This window comes from Gossypium hirsutum, chromosome A12 (genome assembly GCF_007990345.1).
Source record: "Gossypium hirsutum isolate 1008001.06 chromosome A12, Gossypium_hirsutum_v2.1, whole genome shotgun sequence".
In the NCBI taxonomy this organism is placed as follows: Eukaryota; Viridiplantae; Streptophyta; class Magnoliopsida; order Malvales; family Malvaceae; genus Gossypium; species Gossypium hirsutum.
The window spans coordinates 36,651,220-36,674,225 of NC_053435.1; positions in this window are offsets into that span (position 1 = coordinate 36,651,220).

Genomic DNA, 23,006 nt, shown 5'->3' on the forward strand with positions numbered 1-23,006 from the left:
CTGAACCTGCTGAGAAAAAGAATGTACAGAATCTGAAATTGAGTAACACCTCAACTAGAGGTAGACCTTCTAAAAATGCAAGAAATGCAAGTAGTGGTCAAAGAACTACTGGAGATACTATTGTTAGATCTGAGGCCAGAGCACCTGCCAGAGGCTATGCTATCCGAGCTTGTGAGGAAGCCTCATCTCTAGACGTGATTACTAGTACTTTTACTCTCTATAATACTTCTGTGATTGCATTGATAGATCCTGGATCAACACATTCTTATATATGTATGAATTTAGTACATAGTAGGACTTTGCCTATAGAGTCTACTGAATTCATAATTAGAGTATCGAACCCTTAGGCAAAAGTGTCTTGGTTGATAAAGTCTGCAAGAATTGCCCGTTAATGTTACGAGATATCTATTTTCCAGCTGATCTGATGCTTTTACCTTTCGATGAATTTGACATAATTCTGGGAATGGATTGGTTAACTTTGCATGATGCTATTGTGAATTGCAAAAGAAAAGGCATTGATTTAAGGTGTAAGAATGATGAAATAATCCGAATTGAGTCTAGTGATCTGAATGGACTACCAGCTGTGGTATCTGCAATGAAAATACGGAAATATGTGAAGAAAGGTTGTGAAGCCTACTTAAGCTTATGTGTTAGATTCGAAAGTGAATGATAAGAAAGTTTAATCAGTGCCTGTTGTTTGTGACTTCTTTGATGTGTTTCCTGAAGAACTACTTGGTTTGCCTCCGATTCGAGAAGTTTAGTTTGGCATTGAATTAGTACCTGGTACCACTCCGATTTCAATAGCTCCATATAGAATGGCTCCGACCGAGTTAAAAGAATTAAAATCTCAGTTGCAAAAATTGACCGATCAAGGGTTTGCTAGACCGAGTTTTTCACCATGGGGTGCTCCTGTTCTGTTTGTGAAAAAGAAAGATGGCAAAATGAGAATGTGTATTGATTGCCGACAGCTTAACAAAGTGCATCCTCTGCCTCGAATTGATGACTTATTCGATCAGTTGAAAGGTGCTACTGTGTTTTCTAAGATAGATATGAGATCGGGTTACTACCAGTTGCGAGTAAAGGACTCTGACATTCTGAAAATTGCTTTCAGAACAAGGTACGAGCATTATGAATTTTTAGTTATGCCTTTTGGATTAACGAATGCACCTACTGTATTTATGGATTTAATGAATAGAATTTTTGGACCGTATCTTGATCAATTTGTTGTTGTATTCATTGATGATATTTTGATTTATTCACGTGATGAATCTGAGCATGCTGAACATCTGAAAATAGTGCTACAGACTCTGCGAGATAAACAATTGTATGAAAAGTTTAGTAAATGTGAATTCTAGTTACGAGAAGTTAGTTTTCTGGGTCATATTGTATCAGCTTCCGGTATCCGAGTTGATCCGAGTAAGATTTTAGCTACTCTGGATTGGAATCCTCCAAGGAATGTATCTGAAGTCTGCAGTTTTTTGGGACTTGTCGGTTACTACAGACGATTTGTAAAAGATTTCCCTGTGATAGCAACTCCGTTGACAAAATTGCTTCAGAAAGATGTGAAATTTGAATGGTCTGAGAAATGTCAGAAAAGTTTTGATCGGTTAAAAGCTCTGTTAACTGAAGCTCCGGTATTGGTACAACCTGAGTCAGGTAAAGAATTCGTTGTTTACAGCGATGCTTCGTTGAATGGATTACGTTGTGTTTTAATGCAAGAAGGAAAGTTGTTGTTTATTCTTCAAGATAGTTGAAGCCGCATGAGAAGAACTATCCGACACACGACCTTGAGTTAGCTGCCATCGTGTTTGCTTTGAAGATCTGGTGTCACTATCTGTTTGGTGAAAAATGTCAAGTGTTTTCTGATCATAAAAGTCTGAAATATTTAATGACGCAAAAAGATTTGAATTTGTGACAGAGAAGATGGTTAGAACTGCTAAAAGACTACAAACTTGTGATTGATTATCACCCGGGAAAAGCAAATGTGGTTGCTGATGCTTTGAGTCAAAAATCATTATTTGCAATGAATTCTCATTTAGTTCTATCTGATAATGGTTCAGTTTTAGCTGAATTAAAAGTGAGACATTTGTTTTTACAACAGATTATTGAAGCTCAGAAGATTGATAATGAGATTATGGCTAAACGAACTCAGTGTAATTCTGATTCTGATTCTGAATTTTGAATAGATGATGATGACCGTTTGAGGTTCAGAAATAGACTTTGTGTTCCAAGAAATCTAGATTTGATTCAAACGATTTTGAATGAAGCTCACAGTAGTAGATTTTCTATACATCCAGGAAGCACGAAAATGTATAATGATTTAAGACAACTATATTGGTGGCCGGGAATGAAAAGAGATATTTCTGACTTTGTCTCGAGATGTTTAATCTGTCAGCAAGTTAAAGCTGAGCATCAGGTGCCATCTGGGTTATTACAACCGATTATGATTCCAGAATGGAAATGGGATCGAGTGACCATGGATTTTGTTTCCGGTTTGCCTCTGTCTCCGAAAAAGAAAGACGCAATTTGGGTTGTAGTTGATCGTTTGATGAAATCAGGTCATTTTATTCTGATTCGGTTTGATTATTCACTTGATAAGCTAGCTGAGTTGTATATTTCAATATTGTGAGATTGCATGATGTGCCATTGTTAATAGTGTCTGATAGAGACCCGAGATTTACATCGCGATTCTAGAAGAAATTGTAAGATGCTCTGGGTACTAAATTGCATTTTAGCACTGCTTTTCATCCACAAATAGATGGTCAATCAAAACGGATTATGCAGATACTCGAGGATATGTTGAGACGTTACATTCTCGAGTTTGAAGGTGTGTGGGAACAATATCTACCTTTGATTGAATTCGCTTATAATAATAGTTTTCAATCGAGCATCAAAATGGCATCGTACGAAGACTTATATGGTAGAAAGTGTAGAACTCCGTTATACTGGTCTGAGCTCAGTGAGAATAAGATTTATGGTATTGATTTGATAAAAGAAACAGAACAGAAAGTGAAAGTAATCCGGGATAGTTTAAAAGCTGCCTCTGATCGTCAAAAATCTTATGCAGATTTAAAACAAAAAGATATTGAATTTAAGATCGGTGATAAAGTGTTTCTGAAAGTATCTCCGTGGAAGAAACTGTTTTTGATTTTTTAAAAAGGGAAGTTGAGTCCGAGGTTCATTGGACCGTATGAAATCACCGAGTGAGTTGGGCCGGTTGCTTATAGATTGAGGCTACCATTTGAGTTAGAAAAGATTCATAATGTATTTCATGTATCGATGCTTCAATGGTATAGATCTGATCCGTCTCATGTGATATCCCCTTCTGAGATTGAAATCCAGTCTGATATGACTTACGAAGAAAAGTTGATCCGTATTTTAGCCCGTGAGATTAAAGAGTTACGAAATAAGAAAATTCCTCTAGTTAAAGTGATGTGGCATCGTCACGGTGTAGAAGAAGCTACGTAGGAGCCTGAGGATGCAATGAAATAGCAATATCCAAATCTGTTTAATGGTAAGATTTCCGGGGATGAAAATCCCTAATGGGGGAGAATTGTAACAGTCCGGTTCTGACCCTAGTCAGAATAGTGGTTTTGGGACCATAAATCTGAGTCCGAAGAATATTTTAATATTATTTTTTGTGTCTGAGATATGTGAATTTATGTCTATGAAATTTCTGTGATTTAATTTGTCATTTTCTGTGCTCAATTATCAGAAAGGACCTAATCGCGTAAAATGCAAATGTTGCAAACTAATTGTTAATGGGGCAAATTGGCCTTGACTTTTAAAGTAATGTCCTTGCATGTCAAATAAACCATTTTAAAATGGTAGTGGACATTGTTGGACATCCATTATATGTTGAAAATATTATTTTAATAAGGTTAAAATGGTAAAATGCATATTAATGTATATTATAATATAATGAAAACATGAAATTGGCCATATTATCATGCATATAGCCGAAAATCAAAGAAAAAGAAAAAGGAGAAAGCCATTTTAGGTTTTGACATTTTGATTGCTTGATTAAGGTACGGTTTTAACTCGATTTTTGATAATTTCTACATCTCTGTGATCGTTGCTTCGTGTTCTTCAAAACCCATGTTTGAATTTTTGTTTCTGTTAAAAATTTCACGAAATGCCATTATTGATATCATGAGTTTTGTGATGTTTTTGAATGAATTATGAAGGCTTGGTAGATGGTTCATAAGTTGTCTTTGAGTTTTTGATGAAATTGAGCTATTTGGGTTAAATTTTGAAAATGAGTTTTAGAAGGAGTAAATTGTGAATTGAACATGTTGTATGGACTTTTATAGAAGCCATGAAAATTCGGCTAGCCCTTGTTGCAAAGAAATTTTGCATATTGGTGATTTTGAGAAAAATAGACTAAATTGTCAAAGTGTGAAAATTTAAGGGCTAAAATGTAAAGTTCCCTAAATATGTGTATATGGATTAAATTGAATGAAATGAATGATTGAATGGTTGAATTTGTATTGTATTAGATAAAGAATAAAGAAAATCAAACTTAGATCGGGGGAAGTCCAAAATAGTTGAATAGACGACTCGTTTTATCTGAAATCCGTTCGAGGTAAGTCAAATTACAATTACGTGTTAATTGAAATAAATTCTGCACATATAAACTGTAATCTGTATTGGATGGCCTTGAGTGCCTGATGAATATCTTTGGAGTATAGTATGATAATATGTTAATATCTGAAAAGCTCTGTATGTTTCTAAGAAAAGTTAACATCTGTCTGAGACATCGTGTGAGACCGTGTCTGGGACACAGGCCTCGGTTGAGATTTGCGTATAAGACCCTGTCTGGGACAGAGGCATCGACATTGAATTACATGTAAGACCACGTCCGGGACATCGGCATTGTACTTGTTTATGAGCATCTATATCGTTTCTGGCCCTTCTGATGATAATGTACGAAATCTGAGTTTGAGTATATGAAATGTATAACCTATGTAGGTACGTTTGTATCATACTAAATTTCTGAATATGAAAAACTCTGTCTCTGTGAAATATGTATGGAAATAAAGCATGACATATATGCAAACAAAGGAGCATGGTTAAGTTTATAAATTATTCTGTGAAATGGTTATGAATCTATATAGGTGAATTGTATTTATATGCTTTAGTAGTTAGACCAATTATATTTGGCTTACTAAGCTCTTTGTAGCTTACTCTATGTGTTTACTGTCTGTTTTACAGTTATCGTAGCTACTGAAGGCTCGGGGATAGTCGAGGATTGTCACCACACTATCGAACTCATTTTGGTACTCTTGAAAGTGTAAATATTTTAAAGTATGGCATGTATAGGCTAGAAGGTTTATGTAGTAAGTTTTGAATTGTCAATATAGGTTATGCAATGAAAGTTGGCTATCAAATGGTATGTTTGTGTTAAGTTTTGGTATGGTTTAAATGAGATGATGAAGTAGTTGTAATGAAGCATGTTTTGAGTGTGAAATTGGCTGAATATTTTGTATGAATGTTGTTTAATTTGGCTTGTAGGAATGACTCATAAAGGGGTGGCAAATTGGCTTAAACCAAGCCTGCATTGTGCCACACGGCCATAGCACAGGGGCGTGTTTGTTGGCCGTGGGCTTAAGTCAATAGCTAGCGAAGAATCACACGGTCGTGTTTGTTGGCTGTGGGAATAAGTCAGTTTATAAGCTTTATTTTGGCATGGCTGGTTCACATGGGTGTGTCTGATGCTCGTGTGGGGCACACAGCCTGGTCACACGGACGTGTGACCTCTATAGAATTGAAAATTTTTAAAAGTTCTGAACTTTATGAATGTGTTCAATTTAGTCCCGACTGTCTCTTAAAAGTACATTTTAGGTCTAGTAGACCATCTTAAGAGATGATTGCTTATGAAATGATGTTATATGATATCTATGATTCTGAATTCCTTTGAAATGTTCTATTTGTCTGGTAATGCCTCGTAACCCTAATTCGATGTCAGTTACGAGTTAGGGTGTTACAAAGTCTTTGAAGAAAAAGAGGTAAACTATGACCCGCTATTTAGAAAAATAGGAACCAACAGTATGTTAGAATGTCGCACTTCAAAAAATAAGGAAAGGATAGAAGTGATAAGTTCAAAAAGAAAGGGTTTGACGCCACAAGGAGAACCATGATAAGTCCAAGTAAGTTAGACCAAGAACAAAAAGATAAAATTCTCACACAAAACTCAGAAATATTCATTAGCCAATCAAAGTTCTGTTTACAAAATATTTATAGACACTTTTGTGACTATTCAAATGCCTATGTGGGACTTTTCATATTTAGCCATTAACAAGTATTATTACAAGCACTAATTTCATTTTTAACTCTTTTAAGAAAGCCAATGAGTCATGTCTCTTCATTAGAATCTGATGTAGTTGATAAGGCATGCCAATCCTCCTTAATGAAGACTTAATATATCCTTAATGTGTTTAATTGATGTCCCTTCAGCTCCCTTGAAACCAAATTATAAAAGCTTGTGTAACATCCTCTTAAATGGCACCAAGATGAAGGTTTAAAACTCTAAAAATGTTCAGACTTGAAGTGTCTCCTTTGGTCCATTAAACAGCCTTCTAATGTTCTTTAAAAAGCTTTGAAACTGTCCAACTTGAAGAGTTTTTAATCATATGAAAAGTCACCTGCAAAATAGATATTTAAGATTAAATAATAACTTAAAACACTCATAAAAACAACATATTTAATAACACTCATGCACACAAATTAAATGAACATGCAACTTAAACCATACTTGAAGTAAATTAACAAATGAGATGATTTAATGCATGACTTATGAAAACACATAATGCAGGTCTTAAAGGATGCTAATGTATTGATGTAAAGTGTTAACTAAAGACGCATTCAATAAACAAGAAACATAATGCACATTTTAAAAGATGTAGATGTATAAATGCAAAACATTAAATAAAGATGCATTTAACAAACAAAACACATAATGAAACAGATTGTCGCACCCCAAACCCAGCCCAGACGTTATGGCCAAATCTGACGTGCCACATTGAAGTTAAAAACCCATGTTCCCTTTTAAGTGTTTTAAAAGCCGACTTTTGTTAAGCTAACCAAATGAATAGAAGTTGGGCACCAAGTAGGTATCCATAACAGAGGAGGTGAGCCATGAAGGCTGCTTAAGTACCAAGCTCTTCGATTGGATCCAATCCTAGACATGCCTACATCCATTGCTACACTTGGTTATAACGGATTGAAAATTCTTCGAGTGGTTATCTTTGATAAATCAAATATTTGTGATGTCATGTTATTTTAAAAACAAGTATCGTTTTGAAATCGCGCCCTAAGTCTAGCCCATTTGAATTATTATCCACCAGAATATAGTTATTAAAAATAATATAATCCCAGAAAATCAAAAAGAAAATAAAGTTAAAATGGCCTTATTACACCCCAAAAATTTAATAGTAAATAAAAATGACTTAAGGAAACCAGTCTTTTTTCAAACCCAAAAGCGTTCACCATGGCCACTCTGAATCCCCTCCGGCTCCAAGACACCCACATCAAGGCCCACCTGCAAGGTTAAAGAAGGGGTGAGTTTGGAAACTCAGTGTGTAAGGAAAACCCATTCAAAGCCAAACTCAGTGTGTAAGGAAAACCCATTCAAAGCCCAAGTCAGCTCAAGCCCATCGGGCCCAACCCCATTCAGATAACAGTGATACTGGGCCAGAGCCCTTTTCAGATTACATTAAACTGGGCCTTAGCCCCTTATTCAGATAACAGTACGGCCCATAGGCCCATTTCAAAATACGTGCAACATCAATAAACATATGCAAGCCCATCTGGGGAGACTACTCAACCCACCAATCGCTACACTCCACCCGTACCAGCCCTACACTCCATATGGGGAATAACTCAACCCACTCAGCCTTACACTCCACAGTTGAAACCTTGCTGCTCAGTTAACAGTAAATTGAGGCAAAGCCTCCAGTACGTGGACAAGCCACTTTCAGTACTTCCTCCATCAATATCTCAGTCCCATGCATCAGATAATAACAACATGGCATGCAGTAAATAACAACAGTCAAACATGCATTTAGGTCAATTTACTCCTAGGGGTATTTCGGTACTTTATCTCCTAGGGGTAAAACTGTAAATTTTCCACTTTTTAAAGGTATTTCAGTAATTTATCTATTTTAGGGTTTTTCATGCATATTCCTACCTTTCACGTAGAACAAAATCACTTACCGAGGGTTTTTACCGAATTGGGCCCGTTGGCCCTTTATTCCAATTTTGGCCCAATAAGCCCAAAAATATCGAGGGCACAGAAATCATGCACTTTGCAGTCCAAATATTGCAGCTTACCAAAAAAATTAATCGATTTACCTCACGAGCATTCGCACACTCACAAATCTACAAAATACTGGTTTTTCGGCATTTCGGCTTTTCGACTTTTGCCGAACTAGACTAAGAAAGGGTGTCAGTTACACACTTGTTTTGTGACGATTCGTTTGACAAGATCCATGCACGAACTACCTACAATTATATTACTACCACGTTAATCTACTACCGAAACGAACTACATAATATCTCCTTACCTTATTCGGCCATAACACCTTAGGCAGTAGCAATCCTACCTTTGCCGAAGTTTGCGACTAGACTTAGATCCCGTTGCTCCACTTGTCCAAGCCCTTGATCAGCAGCCTCTAGATCACATTATTATCAAGACAAAACAGTTATCACAACCCCTTAGGGCTACAAGTCCAAGTCGACAGCCTCCCTAACCTTTAGGGGTTTCGACTTTTCTAAAATACGAAATAAAGACTAGATTGAAAAGACTTACCACCGGTTCCTTCGGTCAATGATCCCAATTAATTTCTACTCAATTCTGATGCCAATCTAAGCCCTCAAATGATAACAAAAGTCGAGCCTTCAGTGATCTCACTATTTGGCCAAGTCCCTAAGAGAGTGGGGTTTTCGGCTTTTGTTGAAGCTGTGTAAAGAAAGATGAAATAGGAGGGTTTTGCTATGGTCCTATCGACAGAACCTTGAGGTTTAGAGAACTAGAGAATCGGTCAAGAATGATGGAAAAGATAATAAAATTGGCTAGGAGAAATCGGCACAGAAAAAGTATAGTTTTCAAGATTTCGGCTTTTTATGGCAATGGCTATGAAGGTTTTAGAAACGTCTGAAGAAAAAGATGGAGATGCACAGGTGGTTAGAGAGATTCAGCCATGGAGGAAAAGAAGAAAAAGAAAAAGTTGAATAGAAAAGGAGAAAAGAAAGAAGAGGAGAATGGTCAGCAAACGGCACAACTTTCCCCCTCATGCCGAATTTATACTCGCACTTAACCTAGCCGAATTTTCCCATGCTAGAGGCCCTTGGCCGGCCAACTCCTGCTCCTTGATCAGCTCCTAAATCTTCTCCTTTATCAGCTCCTAAATCCTCTCCCTTATCAGCTCCTAAATCCTCTCCCTTATCAGCTCCTAAATCTTCTCCTGATAGCCTTTCACTTTAGTTCTACTGCTTACCTTTTCTGTACATAAAAATTAATATCACCAATTTGCTTACCTTGTGACTCGAACCTTTGCTCTCCTTGGTCATCCACACGCCACCTCTCAAGCCCCCAAGTGACGCCACAAGCCAACTTACCACGAGCTTCCTTGTGTTTTATTTTACCCAGTTAATACCTTAAAGCCCAGCTAACCAGAACCCCTTCTTCTATAGAATTAAAATTAACTAAAATTACTAGATTTTAACTTAAACTTGGGCCTTCTAAAGACCCACTAACCCGATTAAATCTACGCCAAGCAGACAGAACACCAAAATTTAAAATTTACCAACACTCGCAGAATTCCTGAAAATTGGGGTGTTACAACCCTACCCCCTAAAAGAAATTTCGGCCTCGAAATTTACCTGATCCAAATAGTTGAGGGTATTGTTGACGCACAGTCTCTTCTGACTCTCAAGTAGCTTCTTCCCTTCCATGATTACGCCAAAGCACTTTTACTAACAGAACAGATTTCCTTCTAAGAACCTTAACATCTCATGCCAATATCTACACAGGCTCCTCTTTAAAGGTCAAATCAGTCCTTACTTCAATCTCCTCCACTGGTACAACATGTGAGGGATCCGATCGATATCGTCTTAACATAGACACATGAAAGACGTCATGGATTCTGTCCAACTCTGGTGGTAACTCTAACTGATGCGCTACTGGCCCTACCCGCTTAAGAACCCGATAAGGCCCTATAAACCGCGAACTCAATTTGCCCTTCTTGTCGAATCTCAAGATCTTCTTCAAAGGTGAAACCTTCAAGAAAACCATATCCCCAACAGCGAACTCTATCTCTTTGCGCTTTAGATTCGCATACGACTTCTGTCTATCAGATGCCTCTTTTAATCGATCTCTTATCAACTTAACCTTACTCTCGGTATCTGCCACCAACTCCGGTCCAAGCACTTGTCGTTCACCCAACTCTGTCCAACACGTAGGCGTACGACATCTCTGCCCATAAAGTGCCTCATATGGAGCCATCTGAATACTTGCTTGGTAGCTGTTATTGTATGCAAACTCCGCCAATGGCAAATAGTCCTCTCAACTCCCACGAAAATCGATGATACAACCCCTTAACATATCCTCCAAAATCTAAATAACCCTCTCTGACTGTCCATCTGTCTGTGGGTGAAAGGCAGTATTGAAATCCAAGCGTGTACCCAATGCCTCCTGCAACTTCTTCCAAAACTAAGATGTAAACCTAGGGTCTCGGTCGAAAATAATCGACACTGGCACACCATGTAGTCGCACTATCTCTGCCACATACAACCTAGCAAACTTTTGCAGGGAGTAATCAGTACGAACTGGTATGAAATGGGCAGATTTTGTTAACCTATCCACCACTACCCACACAGAATCTTTCCTGGCGGGTGTCAAAGGTAGAATACTCACAAAGTCCATAGTGACTCTCTCCCACTTCCACAATGGAATTTTCACCGGTTGTAGTAATCCAGAAGGAAATTGATGCTCAGCTTTCGCTTCCTGGCATGTTAGACATTTCCCCACGAATTCCATTACTTCTCGTTTAAGCCCAGGCCACTAGTATAGCTCTCGCAAGTCGTGATACAACTTATTCCCTCCAGGATGCATGGCACAAAGTCCCCCATGAGCTTCCTTCAATATTGACTGTCTCAAGTCAGAGTCCTTCGGAACACAAATTCTTTCTCGGAAGCATAAAACTCCTTCAGTATTCAGTCCAAAATCCTCATTCTCACCCTTCTCAACTTGCTGAAACCGAAGAACCAACGAATCATCCTTCAACTATTTTTCTTTAATCTGCTAAGTCCAAGTAGGCCTCACTTGCAACTCTGCTAACAGACTTCCATCGTCAAACAGACTCAAAGTGCAAACAAGGCTCTCAAATCAGAAACAACCTTTTGACTCAACGCATCAGCCACCACGTTAGCCTTACCTGGGTGGTACTCAATCGAACAGTTGTAATCCTTAAGCAACTCTACCCATCTTCGTTGCCTAAGGTTTAACTCCTTCTGAGTTAACAGATACTTTAGGCTCTTATGGTCTGTGTATATGATACACTTTTCTCCATATAAGTAATATCTTCAGATTTTCAACGCAAAGATCACTGCTGCTAGCTCTAAATCGTGCGTAGGGTAGTTGGCTTCATGAGGCTTAAGCTGTCGCGAAGCATAAGCGACCACCTTACCCTCTTGCATCAATACACATCTTAACCCCACATGCGACGCATCGCTGTACACAGTGAAGTCCTTCCCAGACTCCAGTTGAATCAACACTGGTGCTTCAGTCAATACCTTTTTCAAATGGTCAAAAGCTTTTTGCTGATTCTCAGTCCAGACAAATGTTACCCCTTTCCTTAACAGTTTCGTCAATGGTGCAGCAATCAGAGAAAATCCTTCTACGAACCTTCAGTAATAGCCTGCCAAACCCAGAAAACTCTGAATTTCTGATACTGATTTTGGTGGCTTCCATCCCAGAACCGCATCAACTTTTCGAGGATCCACTCTAATTCCTTCAGTAGAAACCACATGACCTAGAAAAGCCACTTCTCGCAACCAAAATTCACACTTACTAAACTTTGCATACAGTTGCTTCTCTCTTAGCACTTGAAGCACAATACGTAAATGCTCCTCATGTTTCTCCTCGGTTTCTGAGTATACCAGAATATCATCGATGAAAACTACCACGAATCGGTCCAAGTAAGGTTGGAACACTTGATTCATCAGATCCATGAAAGCGGCAGGTGCGTTCATCAACCCAAACGGCATAACCAGGAACTCGTAATGACCATATCAAGTCCTAAATGCTGTCTTATGAATATCCACTTCCTTTACCCTTAACTGATGGTATCCAGATCGAAAGTCAATCTTAGAAAATACCGAAGCTCCTCTAAGTTGGTCAAATAAATCATCAACCATTGGCAGTGGGTATTTGTTCTTTATCGTCAGTTTGTTCAACTGGCGATAATCGACGCACATGCGCATTGTCCCGTCCTTTTTCTTCACAAACAGGACCGGTGCTCCCCATGGAGACACACTAGGTCTGATGAAGCCCCTATCTAACAACTCTTGGATTTGAGCTTTCAGTTCCACTAACTCCTTCGGTGCCATTCTATAGGGTACAATGGATATTGGAGCTGTTTCAGGCAACAAATCGATTCCAAACTCCACTTCCCAATTCAGAGGCAATCCAGGAAGCTCCTCCGAAAAAACATCTCAAAATTCCCTAACAGTCCTGACGGTATCCACAGTCAGATCCCCAGTTTCAACTTGATTTATAAAAGCCAAGTACGTCTCGCATCCCTTACGCATCAATTTCTTAGCCCTTAAAGCCGATACCACATTGGACAAGTAATCTCTTCGTTCCCCAATAATCATTACCTCCTCATCCTCAATAGTCCTTAACACCATCCTCTTAGCTGCACAATCCAGCGTTGCCCTATGCCTGGTCAGTCAATCCATCCCTAAAATCAAATCGAATTCTCCGAACGGTAACTCCATTAAGTCTCCACAGAAAATCCCACCTTGAGTCTCTAAAGGCACCTAAAGAGTTTCTCTACTTTAACTGAGTGACCTAATGGACTTATCACAGTTACTCCACACACAATCTCCTCAAAGTGAACACCCAATGCCCTAGAAATATCACGTGCTACATATGAATGAGAGTAGTATAGGGTACGTCAGAGATAAAAAATGTACCAATTATGACATCAGGTGCGTCACCCTCCTCGCGGTGACGAGCAGCATATACCAAAGCTGGCTGACGAGCCTCAGTGTTAACAGTACCCCTGCTAGGTGCCCCACGTCCATGGCCATTACCACCGTGACCTTGGCCACGACCTCTCGGCGGCGGCGGTCCACCTCGCGCTGGTTAGACGTGTTGCACAGCCCTTTGTTCAACCACTTGAGCCTGAGCTGGCCTCCTAGGACAATCCTTGACCTTATGTTCCTTTGATCCATAACGAAGACAAGCCCCAGAATATTTCCAACATTCCCCCAGATGCATTCTACCACAATCTCCACAAACTTGTGATCTAACAGTGTTCACCGAAATCGCTCGAACTGGTTCCTCCATCCTGGCTCTCTTAACATTCCGGTTTGCAGCACCAGCTGGTCCAGCATCTCTCCTGAACCGGTTTTGATCCCTGTCGCGGTTCTGTCGTTCGGCTTGCTTCACCTCTTCAGCTATCTTAGCCTTTTCTATCAGTGCAGCAAAATTGCGCTCTCTCTGCGGAGCTATAAGCACCCTTAGCTCATCCCTGAGGCCAGCCTCAAAGCGAACACTGCGCTCATATTCGGTAGAGACAATGCCACTAGCATACCGGCTCAATCGCAGAAACTCTGCCCCATATTCAGCAACGGTCTTACCACCCTAGGTCAGGTTCAGGAATTCCTTCCTTCTCGCATCCACATAGCTAGCTCCAACATACTTCGCCTTGAAGGACTGCTTAAACAACTCCCAATTTACCCTCTCAGCTGGGGTACCCTCTCTCACAGTGATCGACCACTGATATGCCTCGTCCCGCAGTAAGGACACCGCCTCTTTTAACTTTTGCTCCACTGAGCAGTCCAGGTCATCCATAATCCGCTCCGTGGCTTCCAGCCAGTACTCAGCCACATTTGGGGCTACTCCAGATACACCCCTAAAAACTTCTCCTCCGTTGGCCCGAAGTCGCTCAGAAATAGACCCCCTATTCATAGGCCCGATATTAGCTCCGGCCACCCTTTCCAAAACTTTTAACATGGCCTGGGACAGAGCGTCATCCCCCGTGGCCCGATCATACGGCCTATTCTCATCCACCGGTGGTGGTTGTACTACCCCAGCGGGTATGTGCTCAGAATACGAAGATCCAGCTTGAGTACTACCTCGGCCTCGACCACGGCCTCTTCCCTGAGTAGCTCTCGTACTCATATCGATTTATCTGATTACGAATTTTATGCAATTAGTTTACTGTTTCCACTGTTTATTACAGAATATCTTATGAACAGATAAGGTTTCAGAGTTGTTCTCGCATAACCACATTTTAGCTACTGTCTCAATTTCCTAGGGCTTAGTTTACCCTACAGTCTCAGTTTTGTAGCCTTTATGCTACATGATCTATAGTACTATCGCTAAGGCTTAGTACTAACTACAGTACAGTTCAATATGTAAAACAGAAAGGTACTTACAGCCTTGGTGCCGGGGATTCAGTGTGCCACCTCATCAGTTTTCAGATAAACTCAAAAGATTTAGGCTTTTTGAAATCCATTTTTCAAACATTTGAAAAAAAACAAGTTCGGAGATTATCCCCTTTTAAACAGAAAATTTATTTTCAAAAGTCAAGTTTTTCCAAAAATACCTTTTTTGGCATAAATTTTTGAAAACCCTTTTTGGACCCGATCCACAGCCGAGTTGTTGCAACCCAGGCTCTAATACCACTAAACTTAGCACCCCAAACCCGGCCCAAACGTTATGTAACACCCCGAACCCGAGACCGACACCGGAGTCGAACACGAGGTGTTAACAGACTTTAAACCCCTTATAAAAATATTTCCCAGATGCTGCCCAATCTGCGTACTAGTCGCTTTAAAAATCATATCTTGAGTTTCACAACTCGAAAATCAGTTTCGTGATTTTTCCCTGAAACTAGACTCATACGCGCATCTACATATTTTTTTCTAGAATTTTTAGTCAGGCCAATTAGTATAGTTTATTAGTCAAATTCCCCCATGTTACAGGGATCGACTACACTGACCTTTGCGCATTATGACTTGGATATCTCCCTGCACAAAGCTTCAATACTGATGCCGTTTGTTTCTATGGAAACTAGACTCAGAGAGGAATCTATACATATATGGTATGACTCCTAATTATCTCTGGTTAATTTATAATGAATTTACAAAGTCGGAACAGGGAATCCAGAAACCGTTCTGGCCCTGTCTCACGAGAACCTGAATATCTCTTAACATACTGTCCATATGATTGTTTCGTTACTTTCCTATGAAAATAGATTCATCAGGGTTCGTTTACATAATTTATTCACTATTTAATTCCATTCCTACTATTTTTAGTGATTTTCGAAATCTACATCACTGCTGCTGTCAGCATCTGCCTTTAAGGTAGACTTTACCTATTTCATAGTTTCCATGATTCAACTAGCCCTTTTAGCATGAGTAGCACAAATGATGATGGTGATTAACCATTCCCATGGCCAATCCTTGTCAAGCATATTCACACTAAATGATTATAACATTATACTCAAACATATATAAGCCATTTTCGCATGGCTAACCAAAATTATACAAGTCCAAAGGATCCATGACCCACAACAAACGGGTAGTCCTATACATGCCATATCCAGAGTTCAACTAAAAGAGTACCAAAAGAGCTTTGATAGTATGGATGACTTCGACTTCGATGATCCCGAATCCGATAGCTAACGAACAATATCTATAAAACAGAGAGCCAAAGCAACGGGGTAAGCATTTTAAAGCTTAGTAAGTTTCAAGTAATGAAATCGGCTTTGACTAAAGTATTGCATTCACATAGCTAAATAAATCACTTTAATAATTCACATTCTCATAAGCGTACTTACTTCACACTTCATCAACATATACACACACAAGGTATCAACCTATCTAAAAGCCGAGAATTCGTTAGTCGATTGAACGAATATTATTTAAAACGAATCGACTTTTTTTTTTTCAAAGCACATGCAAACATACCTTATCGTTTGGGTTTATCGAGCGTATTAATTGAATTTATTGCAGCACAAAACGCTCACATTCAAACTCAAGTTTCTTCGGAATTTAGCCGGATATAACCACAAGCTCAATTGCCTTCGGGTCTTAACCCGGGTATAGCAACTCGCACGAATGCCTTCGGGTCTTAGCCCGGATATATCAACTTGCACAATTGCCTTCGGGTCTTAGCCCGGATATATCAATTCGCACAAACGCCATCTGGTCTTAGCCCGGATATATCAGTTCGTACAAATGCCTTCGGGTCTTATCCCGGATATATCAATTCGCACAAATGCCTTCGGGTCTTAGCCCGGATATATCAATTCGCACAAATGCCTTCGGGTCTTAGCCCGGATATATCAATTCGTACAAATGCCTTCGGGTCTTAGCCCGGATATATCAATTCGCACAAATGCCTTCGGGTCTTAGCCCGGTATATCAATTCGCACAAATGCCTTCGGGTCTTAGCCCAGATATATCAATTCGCACAAATGCCTTCGGGTCTTAACCCGGATATATCAATTCGCACAAATGCCTTCGGGTCTTAGCCCGGATATATCAATTCGCACAAATGCCTTCGGGTCTTAGCCCGGATATATCAATTCGCACAAATGCCTTCGGGTCTTAACCCGGATATATCAATTCGCACAAATGCCTTCGGGTCTTAGCCCGGATATCATTCAAATGCTCATGCACACATATATCAACAATCATGACACATCCATATTTCACTTTCGTTACTAAGGCTCAAACACAAAGCATTTATTAAACCTTTCCAATTTCGGCTCAATAGCCACACACAAAGAGCATGATTTCAATTGGCTTTATAACATAGTCTCTATGCACATTCGACTATCCATCATAGTATGACTAATCATTTCAATATAATTCAAGTAGGGTCATTACTCGAAGACTTACCTCGGATGTTGTCGAACGACTTCAATGGCTATTCAATTACTTTTTCCTTCCCTTTATCGGATTTAGTTCCCCTTTGCTCTTGAGCTTAAGTTCAACAAATTTTAAAATAGTCATTAATCGACTATTCAAGTATTACTTTCAGAATAATATATATATTGATTCGACTTTCACACACATAGATTATAATAAGCTTTATAAAAATCAATAAATAATTCATTAGCAAATTTTCAATAATGTTTACAACAAAATCACATATTCACTACGAGCTGTTTTCCTGAGCAGCAGTCACTAAATTATTTATAACTGGAGCTACAAAACTCCAAATCACTTGCCGTTAATTTTCCCTGAATATAGACTCGTACATCTTCCATCCATAAAATTTTCAGAATTTTAGGCTTGGCCAATAAATACCAGATTTTTCTTAAAGTTTCCCCTGTTTCACTGTTTGACTAATCTGACCACTCTTCACTACGAATCAAATTTCTCATTTTACAGAATTCAAAATGTGTTGTATTTGATTTCATTTGAAACTAGACTCATTAAGGAGTCTAAGCATATAAATTTTATCTTATAACCATTTTTGTACAATTTATAATGATTTTCTAAAACAGAACAGAGGATTACAGTGTCATTCTGCGCTGTCTCACACAACTTTAAGTATCTCATTATCGGAAATTCCTTTGCTTGCACGGTTTCTTTTATAAGAAATTAGACTCATTAATCTTTAATTTCATGTCTCATTCAGCCTCTAATTCAAATCCATAAATTTATGGTGATTTTCTAAAGTCACGTTACTGCTGCTGTCCCCAAGCAGATTATTACCATATCAAACACTAACATTTGCATTTCACCTTACTAGCTAGCTTAGCAAACCTTAATTTACTACTTCATGCCAAACCAAAGATCACATTCGGCACTTTCATCCACCATTCCACCAAGCATGTAATATTCAAACACAACCAAACTCACATTCGGCCCTAGCTCATAACAAGGTAGCCGATTCTTTTTCCTTAGTGTCTAATGCTCACCTATGATTCTTTTTGTAGTTCAAACACTCCTCTATCATCATTCACCTAACTTTAACATGAAACAACAAAACTCACCATTTCTCATCCAAATAACATGAACAACAACCATTTCTTGAACATTTTCTCATGACCGATTGCTCATGTTACCAACAAGATTCAAGATTTGAACATGGGCTAACTAAGGGACTTAGTAACTAGCTTAATACATTCAAAAATTTCCAAAAGCTACCATGCATTACATACCTTATTCAAGACTAGAAGGAGTGGCCGAATGTTTTACTTCCCCTTCCCCCTTCTTCTTAGCATTTTCGGCCAAGGATGAAGATGAAAAAGGATGAACACATTTTTTTCTCCTTTCTTTTCTTTAGCTCACGGCTAGCAAGAACATGAATGATGATCTTTTTTTTTCATTACTTTTCTTTTATTCTCTCTTTTATTTATCTTATTACTAACATTTTATGACACAAAATAACATATTTTATTTGTGCCATACTTATGCCATAATTTCAATATAATAAAAAAAATTGCACAAATGCTTATCATGCCCATCATGGCTGGCCACTAGGTTTTAAGGTGAGAAATTTGACATGCAAATCCACCTATTTCATACTATAAGTTATTTGGCCACTATAAATTAGCCCATAGCATTTGCAAAAAATTTCACATTGAGTCATTTTTCATAATTTCACTCACAATTGGCAAAATCAAAGCATGAAATTTTCACACATGCACTTTCACATGAAATAAACATAGAATATAACATCTAATTATTTTTGTGACTCGGTTTAGTGGTCCCGAAACCACTTTCCGACTAGGGTCAATTTAGGGCTGTCACACGTTATGGCTGAATCTGACGTGCCACATTGAAGTTAAAAACCCATGTTCCCTTTTAAGTGTTTTAAAAGCCGACTTTTGTCAAGCTAACCAAGTGAATGGAAGCTGGGCACCAGGTAGGTATCCATAACAGAGGAGGTGAGCCATGAAGGCTGTTTAAGTACCAAGCTCTTCGATTGGATCCAATCCTATACATGCCCACATCATTGCCACACTTGGTTATAACGGATTGAAACTTCTTTGAGTGGTTATCTTTGATAAATCGAATATTTGTGACGTCGTGTTATTTTAAAAACAAGTATCATTTTGAAATCGCGCCCTAAGTCTAGCCCATTTGAATTATTATCCACCAGAATAAAGTTATTAAAAATAATATAATCCCATAAAATCAAAAAGAAAATAAAGTTAAAATGGCCTTATTACACCCCAAAAATTTAATAGTAAATAAAAATGACTTAAGGAAACCAGTCTCTTTTCAAACCCAAAAGCGTTCACCATGGCCACTCTGAATCCCCTCCGGCTCCAAGACACCCACATCAAGGCCCACCTGCAAGGTTAAAGAAGGGGTGAGTTTGGAAACTCAGTGTGTAAGGAAAACCCATTCAAAGCCCAAGTCAGCTCAAGCCCATCGGGCCTAAGCCCATTCAGATAACAGTGATACTGGGCCAGAGCCCTTTTCAGATTACATTAAACTGGGCCTTAGCCCCTTATTCAGATAACAGTACGACCCATAGGCCCATTTCAAAATACATGCAACATCAATAAACATATGCAAGCCCATTTGGGGAGACTACTCAACCCACCAATCGCTACACTCCACCCGTACCAGCCCTACACTCCATGTGGGGAATAACTCAACCCACCCAGCCTTACACTCCACAGTTACAGCCTTGCTGCCCAGTTAATAGTAAATTGAGGCAAAGCCTTCAGGACGTGGACAAGCCACTTTCAGTACTTCCTCCATCAATATCCCAGTCCCATGCATCAGATAATAACAACATGTCATGCAGTAAATAACAACAGTCAAACATGCATTTAGGTCAATTTTCCACTTTTTAAAGGTATTTCAGTAATTTATCTATTCTAGGGTTTTTCATGCATATTCCTACCTTTCACGTACTAACAGAATCACTTACCGAGGGTTCTTACCGAATTGGGCCCGTTGGCCCTTTATTCCAATTTTGGCCCAATAAGCCCAAAAATATCGAGGGCATAGAAATCATGCACTTTGCAGTCCAAACATTGCAGCTTACCAAAAACATTAATCGATTTACCTCACGAGTATTCGCACACTCGCAAATCTACAAAATATCAGTTTTTCGGTATTTCGGCTTTTCGACTTTTGCCGAACTAGACTAAGAAAGGGTGTCAGTTACACACCTGTTTTATGACGATTCGTTTGACGAGATCCACACATGAACTACCTACAATTATATTACTACCACATTAATCTACTACCGAAACGAACTACATAATATCTCCTTACCTTATTCGGCCATAACACCTTAGGCACTAGAAATCCTACCTTTGCCGAAGTTTGCGACTAGACTTAGATCCCATTGCTCCACTTGTCCAAGCCCTTGATCAGCCGCCTCTAGATCACATTATTATCAAGACAAAATAGTTATCACAACCCCTTAGGGCTACAAGTCCAAGTCGACAGCCTCCCTAACCTTTAGGGGTTTCAGCTTTTCTAAAATACGAAATAAAGACTAGATTGAAAAGACTTACCACCGGTTCCTTTGGTCAATGATCCCAATTAATTTCTACTCAATTCTGATGTTGATCTAAGCCCTCAAATGATAACAAAATTCGAGCCTTCAGTGATCTCACTATTCTGCCAAGTCCCTAAGAGAGTGAGGTTTTCGGCTTTTGTTGAAGCTGTGTAAAGAAAGATGAAATAGGAGGGTTTTGCTATGGTCCTATCGACAGAACCTTGAGGTTTAGAGAACTAAAGAATCGGTCAAGAATGATGGAAAAGATAATAAAATTGGCTAGGAGAAATCGGCACAGAAAAAGTATAGTTTTCAAGATTTCGGCTTTTTAGGGCAATGGCTATGAAGGTTTTAGAAACGTCTGAAGAAAAATATGGAGATGCACAGGTGGTTAGAGAGATTTGGCTATGGAGGAAAAGAAGAAAAAGAAAAAGCTGAAGAGAAGAGGAGAGGAGAATGGTCAGCAAACGGCACAACTTTCCCCCCCATGCCGAATTTATACTGGCACTTAACCTAGTCGAATTTTCCCATGCTAAAGGCCCTTGGCCGGCCAACTCCTGCTCCTTGATCAGCTCCTAAATCTTCTCCTTTATCAGCTCTTAAATCCTCTCCCTTATCAGCTTCTAAATCCTCTCCCTTATCAGCTCCTAAATCTTCTCCTGACAGCCTTTCACTTTAGTTCCACTGCTTACCTTTTCTGTACATAAAAATTAATATCACCAATTTGCTTACCTTGCGACTCGAACCTTTGCTGTCCTTGGTCATCCACATGCCACCTCTCAAGCCCCCAAGTGACGCCACAAGCCAACTTACCATGGGCTTCCTTGTGTTTTATTTTACCCAGTTAATACCTTAAAGCCCAGCTAACCAGAACCCCTTCTTCTATAGAATTAAAATTAACTAAAATTACCGGATTTTAACTTAAACTTGGGCCTTCTAGAGACCCACTAACCTGATTAAATCTACGCCAAGGAGACAGAACACCAAAATTTAAAATTTGCCAACACTCGCAGAATTCCCGAAAATTGGGGCGTTACACAATCATTAAACAAAGATGTATTTAACAAATAAAACACATAATTAAAACTTGAAAAGTCTGTTCAAGCTATTCAAGCTAATCAAACTGTCACATGCAACACATTGCATGGAATTGGATCGTTATCTTGAGTCTAATAGAAATTGGACTTCTCATGCTTGGCCCAAACTTGCTAAATCAACCCTAAAATCACCTCTTTGAGCTTCTTGGACCTAGCCCAAGTCATAGGCCCAACGAGAATTTCAATTGGATTTCTTCTTGAATTCTCCTTATCTTTCAACCCGATTGGTATTGACATGGACAACTTTGATATTATTCCAATCGATTCTTCATCAAACGCTCCCATGCATGTATCATCACCCAAAGAATATGGTTTGCAAATTAAAAAAATTCATTTATGTACTCAAACAAGCTTCCAGTCAATAGTACCGTAAGTTTAATTTTCATCAAGTAATTGTCTTGTACGGTTTTTAGATAAATATTGTTAATGATTATGTATATCACAATTCAGTGGGAGTAAGTATATATTCCTGGTTCTATATGTTGATGATATTTTGCTTGCCACTAACGATATAGGCTTATTGCACGAAACCAAGAGGTTTTTATTTAAGCATATTGAGATGAAAGATATTATGAGCGCTGCTTTTGTTTTAGGAATTCAGATACATTAAGACACGGGGTATTCTTGGATTGTCACAAAAGAGCTATATGAATAAAACACTCAAAAGGCTTGGCATGCTAGGTTGTAGACCAAGTAACACCCCTGTTGCTAGAGGAGACAAATTTAATCTTACTCAAAAGGCTTGGCATGCTAGGTTGTAGACCAAGTAACACCCCTGTTGCTAAAGGAGACAAATTTAATCTTACTCAATGCCCTAAAAGCAACCTTGAAATATAGAAAATACAAAAGATTCCCTATGCATCAACTGTTGAAAATCTAATGTATTCTCAAGTATGCACACGTCTAAATATTGCGTACATTATAGGGATGTTAGACAGACATTTAAGCAACTCTGGTATGGACTATTGGGTAGCAGCCAAGAGGGTTATAAGGTATCTTTAGAGAAAAAAATTATATGCTCACATATTGGAGGTCGGATAAGTTAGAGATAATCAAGTATACAAACTCTGAATTTGATGGAATATTGATGCAAAATTTTGTCACTAGGGTACAAATTGTGACAATAATTGGTAGTCCTTTATTCCAATAACAACAGGAGCACATCAAAGTCAAAACACATAAACTTAAGTTCT